The sequence below is a fragment of the Artemia sp. Qi Xiang Cuo genome, chromosome 18 (assembly GCF_049724085.1).
Source record: "Artemia sp. Qi Xiang Cuo chromosome 18, ASM4972408v1, whole genome shotgun sequence".
NCBI lineage: Eukaryota > Metazoa > Arthropoda > Branchiopoda > Anostraca > Artemiidae > Artemia > Artemia sp. Qi Xiang Cuo.
In genome coordinates, this window is record NC_142811.1 from 7198656 (window position 1) to 7208887 (window position 10232).

Here is a 10232-nt window from a genome sequence, read left to right on the forward strand (position 1 = left end):
AGGGATAAAATCCTTTTTAATAGACATTGTATAATAAATTTCACAAAAAATACCAGATATTTCGGTCACATATGCAGTGACCGTCATCAGTAGTAAAACTAAACTAAAACAATTTAAAACAAAAGTTTATATACTAAATCAAATAAAACTACATATTGTTTAAATCTATAATTCTTTTCAAAGCAAAGGCGGAAGCTCGCCTCTTTGACCATTAGCGTTCATTAGCGTTCAATGATATAACAGTTGGACAGAGGTCAACTCTATTGGGTGAATTGAACTTTACTCTGTCAGATTTTAATAAATTATCATAGATAAAGTTCAGCCCATATTCACCTGTATCTCATATGTGGGACGTACTAACCAGAGTTTGGAAATGAGATTATTACTACACAAAGATTCTATTTCTTCGGCTTTAAAGCAGGATTCAAAGTCTGAAGATTTTACTTCAGCCCTTTCAGAACATATTTTTAATTTTCCAGACTATTTTATTTTGTTCGAGAATGTCTCTTTGATTTCTAGGGATCGGGGTTTAAAGAAAAATTTTCGTGAAACACTTGAGATAAAGAAAATCTTATTCAAGAATATTGCTTTGAATCGGGATACAGCTGAATTTGGGCTGAACTCTATCTATGATAATTTATTAAAATCTGACAGAGTAAAGTTCAATTCACCCAATGTAGTTGACCTTTGTCCAAACGTTATATCATTGAACGCTAATGAACCGAATCCAATAATGTCAAAGAGGCGAGCTTCCGCCTTTGCTTTGAAAAGAATTATAGATTTAAACAATATGTAGTTTTATTTGATTTAGTATATAAACTTTTGTTTTAAATTGTTTTAGTTTAGTTTTACTATTGATGACGGTCACTGTATAAGTGACCGAAATATCTTTTTTTTGTGAAATTTATTATACACTGTCTATTAAAAAGGATTTTATCCCTATTTTGAACTTTTATTTTATAGCATAATTTGTTTTCAGTAAAGCGCAAATGACGCAATAGGCTTTAAGACTTTAAACGGCTAGAAAAAGCGAAAGGTGACAGGAGGTAAATCCCTGCTTGTAATAAATTTTGTTCATTTTAAGATTGACTTGAATGCTAAATTTGGTTTTACTCGTTTTAAGATTATTTATGGTTTACTTAAGATTTTGTATTTATTTATTAAGATATGATTATTTATTTTAATTTCTGATCGTTTTTGGTCTCATTAATTGTTTATTTGTAATTTCTGGTTATTTTGATTCAGAATTATTATAGGACTTTATCCCTTTCTGGTCTTAAGTTTGTATATGGCTCTTTACTTTTCTTTAAATAACCTATTTTTCAGAAAGCTTTTTTAATTTATTTCTTTTTGTTTTTAACGACCAAAGTTTGTTATTGGCTATTATAATGAATATTTCTCCAGTTTTCAGGTCTTTGGCCAAATATTTGATTCTAATTTATAGGTTCTAATTAGTGTATTTTGATCTATTCCAACATCCCAGGGAAGGATCCCTGAAAGTTTCAACTAAATGTCATTAATCTTCTGTAGGATATTTTAGTTTACAGATATGTCCTTTTCACAATTGGGATGCACAAATTGTCTTTTATTCGGTTGTACCATCCACCGTAAGATTCTCTGGAAGTTTAAATTTAATGCCCTCAACTGTTCCTGAGATATTCACATATTGCACAAGCCATTTTAACAACATCGAGGTCAGGGCATAATTTTCTATGGGGCAGGGGGGAAACTGTCCCTTCCAGACTCCATTTTGCCCCCCAAAACTTTGTTTATCCACCCCCATATGAAATTGAGTTTCTGCAAAAAAAATTGTCAAAACTAAAATAAGCTAGCATAATTCAAGCATCCAGAGAAACAGTTCAGTTTTTTTTTATTATATATTTGTCCCTATGGCTCATTTTTCCTTTTACTGTCATTTTCACTTGATTTGGGGAAATTTGGGTGCAGCTTTGCCCCCCCCCCCCATGGTTATGATGAAATTACGCCACTGATGGAGGAAAATAGTATTTTTTTTTATTTAATTCAGCATCCCCTGATATTTTCAATTAAAACAAATAGCTACTCTTGGTATATTGCACCTATGCCGTTTTGACAAACGGGATGCACATAGTTTTATAATTATTAGGTTCAATATCTCTGAATATTCTTCGACAGTTTCAAATTAATACCCTTTACTATTCCTGAGATATTTTAGAAGAGCCATTTTGACAGACTGGATGCATATTTTGTCTTTTGATTTTGTTTAACATCCCTCTCAGAGGCATAGTTATCAGACTATTTGACCTTTATCTAAAAAGGTCAAGGGGGCCCTTTGTCCTCCAAGCAAAGTTCAAGATGCCGTGAAAATTAATGCCCTTAACCGTTTCAGAGAAAATACTGATGCATCCTTTTGTCCATCAGTATGCAATAAGCGCGTTTTGATTTTGTTCAATACCCCCCTCAATATTTCCTGAAAGCAGCCACAAAGTAGATGTAGTAGCAGTTGCAAGAAGTCACAGTCACAGCTGCAAGTTTTTGCAGTCAAAAATAGTCGCAGTTGCAGCTTGTCACATTTGTTGCCGCAGTAGCAGTAATAGTAGTAGCAGTAGTAGCGACCCCGAAAGTTTCAAAATAATACACTTACCCGTTCCTAAGATATTGGAGACACGCCTTTTTGATAACTTGGATGCAGATAGTCAATTTTGATTTAGCTCACCCTGAACATTCCCCGAAATTTCACCTCAACACACTAAGCCTTTTTAGACGCACCGAGGATAAAACCCTCCAATGATAAAACCCCCTCCAATGATAAATCCTGCATGTCAAAAACGACAAATTGTGCAATTTATATTCCTTGCCCCAGGGGCTGTGGAGGCATGGCATCTCCAGAAGCATGGCTATTATACATTGTGACTATTTTTTGAACAAAATGGTTTTTTACGATTTCTTTCAGTGTTTAGGGGGACATCTAAAAGAGCAAAAGGAGGGGTTGCTTGCCCTTTGTTCCTTTTCCAACATCCCTCTCAACATGCCCTTAAATTTTCAGTTCAATACCCTTAGCCGTTCCTTAGCTATTACTGTTGTGTCCTTTTGACAACCCTCCTGTATACAATTTGTTTTTATTTTGCTTGATATCGTCTTCAACATTTTCTAAAAGTTCAACCTTTATAACCTTAGGCTTTTCGGAGATTAAGGATCAAACAAGCCCCCTTTTCCCAATAGCCAACCTTTTATTTAAAAAAAATAAGCAAATTATATAGCTTACAACACTCATCCCAGGGGCTGAAGGGAGGGGGTTTGCCATCCCCAGTGTATTGCTATTTGACTTTTCAAATATTTTGAATAAAATGGCTATTTTAAAATTTTGATCAGAATTTTTTGAGTTAGAACTCACTACAACAATCTTTTAAAATCTGTTATCCTTTATCCGCAGAAAGTGCCCTACTCTCATTATACTAATCTCAACTTTTCTGCCATTATAGCCATGGAAAGAGGGATTAAACCACACTTTTCCTACAGTCTAGTGTTTAAAGTAGGGCCAGTCAGCCGGGTACCCAAAACCATTCGTAGGTAATTCCTCTAGAAAACCCTAGCAAATCTTCCTTTATTTTTCAGAACGCCCAGGCTTCAGAACTATATACGTACTTTACCACTGTTATCACTGTAGCTTCCAATATTCTAGTCTTGGTTCGTAGACTTATGCTCCTATTCTTCAATTTTTTTCAAATGTGAAAAAACACCCTGAGCCTTGGCTATTCCACTTTTAACATCTTCAGTGCTGTCACTATCTTTACTGATAATACTACCAGGACAAGTCAAGCTGTCCACCTGATCGTTCTTTTCGTTACCCAACACCACTTTTCATCTTCACTTATTCCTAACCTTAGCGACTTAGTCTTCTTAACATTATTCTTCAAACTTATTCTTGCACCCTTAACACGCAAAACCGCTAAAAACTCATTTATTTTGCTAACACTTTCATCTAGGAGGCTTAAATCGTCAGCATAATCTAAATCCACCAAAGTTTTACTTCCCCATTTGATTCCATGTCCTTCCATTATCTTTGCTGTCCATAAAAACTAAAATGATCCATATAAATTGGGGTAGAAAGAAACCCTGCTTAAATCCTGACTAAGTACCAAACAGCCAACTAACCTCATTTCCTACCTTAACCGCAGCAATGTTATTCTTGTACATAGCACTTATCACCTTAATGTATTTGTCTGGTATCATAGGCAGCGCGCTAGCGCTGCCTAAGTAAAGAACGATGTGGCCACAATGTGTTTTTTTTCCTCCATACCCGGGCACTTCGTATCGAAGGAGCTGTCGTAGAAACTTCGAAAAGGGCTCATTCGATTGGAAATTTGAGTGGCTAGTGTCCTTTTTAATAGTCAAAAGTGATTGGAGGGCAACTAGCCCCCCCCCTACGCCCATCATTCCCCCAAACACATCCAATAAATATTTTGAAATATCCATTTTGTTCAGCGTAGTTGATTTCCAGATAGAAAATATGTTTTTGAGGAGGACACTCCCCCACAACCGTCAGGACAAGGGTTTTAAGTTATGCCCTGGGGGCATGTAAGGTTTTTATAGAAGGCGTTGTCGTAGAAACTTCAAAATAGCCTCATTCGATTGGAAATTCGAAGGGCTAGTGCCCTTTTTAATAGTCGAAAGTGATCGGAGGGCAACTAGCCCCCCCCCACGCCCATGATTCCCCCAAAGACATCCAATCAAAATTTTGAGATAGCCATTTTGTTCAACGTAACCAGATAAAAAATATGTTTTTGAGGAGGACACTCCCCCACAACCCTCTGGGTAAAGGGTTTAAGTTATGCCCTGGGGGCATATAAGGTTTTTGTAAAATGCGTTGTTATAGAAACTTCAAAACAGGCTCATTCGATTGGAAATTCAAAGGGCTAGTGCCCTTTTTAATAGTCGAAAGTGATTGGAGGGTACTTAGCCCCCCCCCCCCTACGCCCATCATTCCCCCAAAGACATCCAATCTAAATTTTGAGACAGCCATTTTGTTCAGCGTTGGCTAGTTAATTTCAAGATAGAAACTGTGTTTTTGAGGAGGAAACTCCCCCACAACTCGGGGCAAGGGTTTTAAGTTATGCCCTGGCACCATGTAAGGTTTTTATAGAAGGTGTATTCTTAGAAATTTCAAAAAAGGCTCATTCGATTGGAAATTCAACGGCCTGCTGGCCTTTTTAATAGGCGAAAGTGATTGCAGGGCAACTATCCACCCCCCCCCCACGCCCATCATTCCCCCAAACACATACAATATAAATTTTGAGATAACCATTTTGTTCAGCGTAGTTAATTTCCAGATAGAAAATCTGTTTTTGAGGAGGACACTCCCCCACAACCCTCAGGGCAAGGGTTTTAAGTTATGCCCTGGGGGCATATAAGGTTTTATAGAAGGCGTTGTCTTAGAAACTTCCAAAAAAGCTTATTCGATTGGAGATTCAAAGGGCTAGTGCCCTTTTTAATAGTAAAAAGTGATTGGAGTGCAACTAGCCCCCCCCCCCCGCCACGCCCATCATTCCCTCAAACATATCCAATCAAAATTTTGAGATAACCATTTTGTTCAGCGGATTTGATTTCCAGATAGAAAATATGTTTTTGAGGAGGATACTCCCCCACAACCCTCAGGGCAAGGGTTTTAAGTTATGCCCTGGGGGCATATAAGGTTTCTATAGAAGGCGTTGTCGTAGAAACTTCAAAAAATCTCATTCGATTGGAGATTCAAAGGGCTAGTACCCTTTTTAATTGTCGAAAGTGATTGGAGCACAACTAGCCCCCCCCCCCCCCATGCTCTTCACCCCCCCAAACCCATCCAATCAAAATTTTGAGATAGCCATTTTGTTTAGCGTAGTTGATTTCCAGATAGAAAATATGTTTTTGAGGAGGACACTCCCCCACAACCCTCAGGGCAAGGGTCATAAGTTAGGCCCTGGGGGGATATAAGGTTTTTATTTAAATCTTTGTCGTAGAAAGTTGAAAAGGGGCTCATTCAATTTGAAATTCAAATGGCTAGTACCCTTTTTAGTAGTCGAAAGGGATTAGTGATATTTTTTGTTGTTGTTGTTTAGACAAGGGCACTTCGTATCGAAGGAGTTGTTGTAGGAAATTCGAAAGGGGTTCATTCGATTGAAAATGGAAAGGGCTGATGCCCTTTTTAATAGTCAAAAGTGATTGGAGGGCAACTAATCCCCCTTCCACTACCCCCCTTTCACGCCCACCCTACCATTTGCCCATTAGGTTTAAAAACAAAATGTTGCCTTAAGATTAAATCAAAATGCTCTGTGATATTGCTAATTCCAAATAAGGCATCTCAGCAGTATCCAAAGAACGACTGAGGGCATTATGTTCAAACTTTCGGGGCTACATCTGCTCTTAAATTTTAACCAAATCAAAATAGTGTAAGTGTATCCATGGTATCAAAAAAAGTAAACAGATTTTTTTACGAATGGTGTCAAGTTTTCCATTTCAGGTCAACTAGAGAAGCTATGAAACTAAATTAAACATTACTATTTGTGTCCAGATTTTTAAAAGGGTGTATGTTGTTAAAAATTGCTGAAAATTTTTCTCCAGCATACAAATAGAACGCCAACTATAAAGTTTTAAAAAACGAAAAGATTTAAAGTGTTATTTTCTTTTTCCCTGAAAAGAGTATGTCGGTATAAAACGAGCAGAAATTAATTAAAAAAACTTTTTCCACAATATAAGTTTTTCAAAGAAAAGTAAAGAACTCCATTAAACAAAAAATGAGCAAAAATAAAATCAAATAATCTACCAAGCGTGAAACTACCACAAATCAGCATTGATAAATAAATGAAACTCAAAACGAACAGAAATTACCATAAATAACCGAGTCAAACTCAGAGCGAGCATAAATCAACATAAGTTGGGCGCATAACACCTATGCCTTTACAAGGCCAGAACAAAATTGGCACTTTACTGAAAAAAATACAAATGAATTTGCATTGTCAGTTTAATATGCATATACTGATATTTAGTAATCAAAATGTTAATATTATTTGATTTATTAAAGTTATAAAAGTAAAAACATTTATATTTTTTTCAGTAAAGTGCAAATTTTGTTGTCATCCAACCTTTTCATTCCTTTTTACCTCTTTTCTTGTAACTCTGTCACGGTTTAGCAGATTCTCAAACTGTTCTTCCTATTTCTCTTTAACTTTTTCCTTCTCACTAATTTTGACCCCGTTCCTATCTTTAATTGGGGCAAGTCCTGATCGACTATTCCCTCTGAATTTATTAATACGCCAGTGCAATATTCTACTATTATTCCAGTCTGGCTGAATCTTCCAGATCTTTGGCAATTATATCCATGGTATCTACTTCACACCTTCTTTGTTCATATTTTAATACTTTCTCCACTTTATTTACATTCCTATTACTTTCTTATGATATTTCACTCAAATAATTCTTGTGCCTATTATTCTTGCGCCAATAAGCAGTATAATTCTCAGTAGTGCCTATTGATTTAGTGTTGATTTTTTAAGATACCTTCAACATTCTCCTAAGTTTCATCTTAATACCCTCTATAGGTACTATAGGTACATCTATAGGTACATCTAGAATAAAATTCCTATTTTGCTATTGATAAATCTTGCATGTAAATAATATGAAAATCACATAATTTCCAATCCTTGCCCGAGGCTGTCAGGGGTATGTAATCCCTGGAGGCATAGCTGAAAATATGAAAATATAAAAATATGAAAAAATGACAACATAATACTTTAGTAACAAAGTCATGGAAACTACAACATAGAATTATGGAAAGCAGGCCGAACAGAACGCATTACATTAAATACCTAGTCTAACCAACTCTATCTAATAAATATTTAACTAAAATATTCCTACATAGTAGTTTATCTGACCCAGGCTAAGCAAATCTCTCAGAGTAACCGGTCTTAACAGATCAAACTTCTCGAGTGTGGTCGGGTTTACACGTATGTAGGTTATTATAAGATCTTCTACGGAAGTGAATTTTGCATGATTTGAAAAACGATCAGAGATAAAATCTAAACAAGATTTTTCTCAAATGAAAGTATAGAGAATTTTCCAGGCATAAATTACTATGTGCCATGATTGGTTCTTTACTGTATAACTATATCGATTAACGTAAAATTAACTATGCCGGTCTTTTATCATGAATTATGAAACTACTAAAACGATTAACCTGGGAAATAAATTATAAAGATATTTTTCATATATTATCTTGTCAAAAGATATGTGTGTGTTGTGTCATCATGTATATGATTGTTTATTTAAATACTTTAATTACTACTGGCCATAGCTCGTTCTTTAATATAATCAAAAGTGTGTGATGCCCTTTGACTATCCGGATATGGACCCCTCTTGCCCCCCTATAAAAATGCTGGAGATTCACCCCTGCTGGTGATAGCGCGGTGGATAAGGCTTTGCATCTTGATTATGGGTGCCTTGTTTCAATCTCGCGGGTCACCAGACAGAGGCAAATTTAATTCACACTCACTTGCAAAGGATAAGTTTTCCTTTTCGGGTCAATTTTTTCCAGGTATTTGTTTGAATATGATTTTACAAATTAGGGCACTTTATAAGGTCGAAGGTGGCAAGAAGGTAAATTATTACTGAAACTTCCGATTTCAAATCAAATGAGCCCGAGCTGAAGCTTATATGATCAGCCATTCCAAAAAAACACTATATGCCCCCAGAGCATAACTTGCAACCCTTGCCCCAGGTTTTTATATTTTAGACCCTTCGACTAGTTTAAACAAAATTATAATGTCTAAAGTTCATCAGTATTGATCAGAAGGGCACCTAAAAAGGGAAAGTACAGAGGGGAGAGGGGGACTAGTTTCCCTCCAAACCTTCTTCAACATCCCCTCAACATACCTTGAAAGTTTCAACTTAATAACTTGGATATAGCTTATATTCTCTTTTGACAACCAGCAAGCGCATAGTGCGTTTTGATTGTATTCGGCATCCCTTTCAACATTTTCTTACAAGTTCCACCTTAATACCCTTAGCCTTTTCAGAGACCCAGGATCAACCATGGCCTTTTTCCCAATGAAAAACCTAAATATTATTATTGGACAACTTGCATAGCTTACAGCCCTTGACCCAGGGGTTTGGGGGGTATTGCAAACCCCAAAGGCAAAGTTATTTGATATATGGACTATTTTGAACAAAATGGCTATCTCAAAATTTTGATCGGATATATTTGGGGGAAAAGGGGCGTACGAGGGAGGCCGGTTGCCCTCCGATTACTTTTACCTCTTAAAATGGCCGTGTTTATGCGACTACGCTTTCCACATGAAGCATCTCCGGATAGAAAGAACAAATAAATAATAATACATTGAAGCCTTATGGCAAAAAAATTTGGCCAACTGCATAATTTAAATTACTTGCCGCGAGGGATGTATAAGCCAAAGCATCCCCGGAGACACACTTTTTAGACGTTTTGACTATTTTGAACACTTTGTAATTCATAATTTCTATCCTTGTTGAGGAGGGGGATCTGAAAAGGGCAAGGGGGCTGGTTATCCTCCGATGACTCTTCTCGTTGCTATGAGAAGAGTCAGTGCAGTAACTGTTTTTTGTTGTTCATATGTTTTTGTTTTGTTTGTTTGATTTTTTTTCATACACTCTATCTTACCATGTTCTACGAATGGTGGGTGCGCAATAAATAAATGAATAGTGTATTTTGATACTATAAAGGGCACTTAACTATAAATTTCCCATCAAATGAGCCTCACGAGGCTTCTATGACAATTCCTCCCATGTGAAGGGCCTTAGTGAAAATGAAAAAAAAAAAAAGTAATACATAGAGACCCCTTCGCTGTTGACTGAGGTAGCGCTATTCTGCTGTATATAATCATACTACCATAGACATTACAAAAATTAAAAGAAAGGTAGATCAGTCATTTGAAGTACGTAGCCCCTTATCCATGTAGACACCCATGGTCTAACAACCATTCCCCAAACACATCCAGTCAAAATTTTGAGATAGCCATGTTGCTTAACATAGTTGGAAGTTCTTGAATGTTAGCCTAAGAGTTCAGCAGCCATTCTAACAGCCTTCTATGTACGGGCCGCAATTTATGTCCTGGGGGCATAAGAGGTGTTTATAGACAGCGCTGACGTTATCAGAAGGGCTCATTCGATTGAAAATCGAACGATCTAGTACCCTTTTTAATAGCTGTAAGTGACAGAACAGTTTTGTATATCTACTACAAAGATCG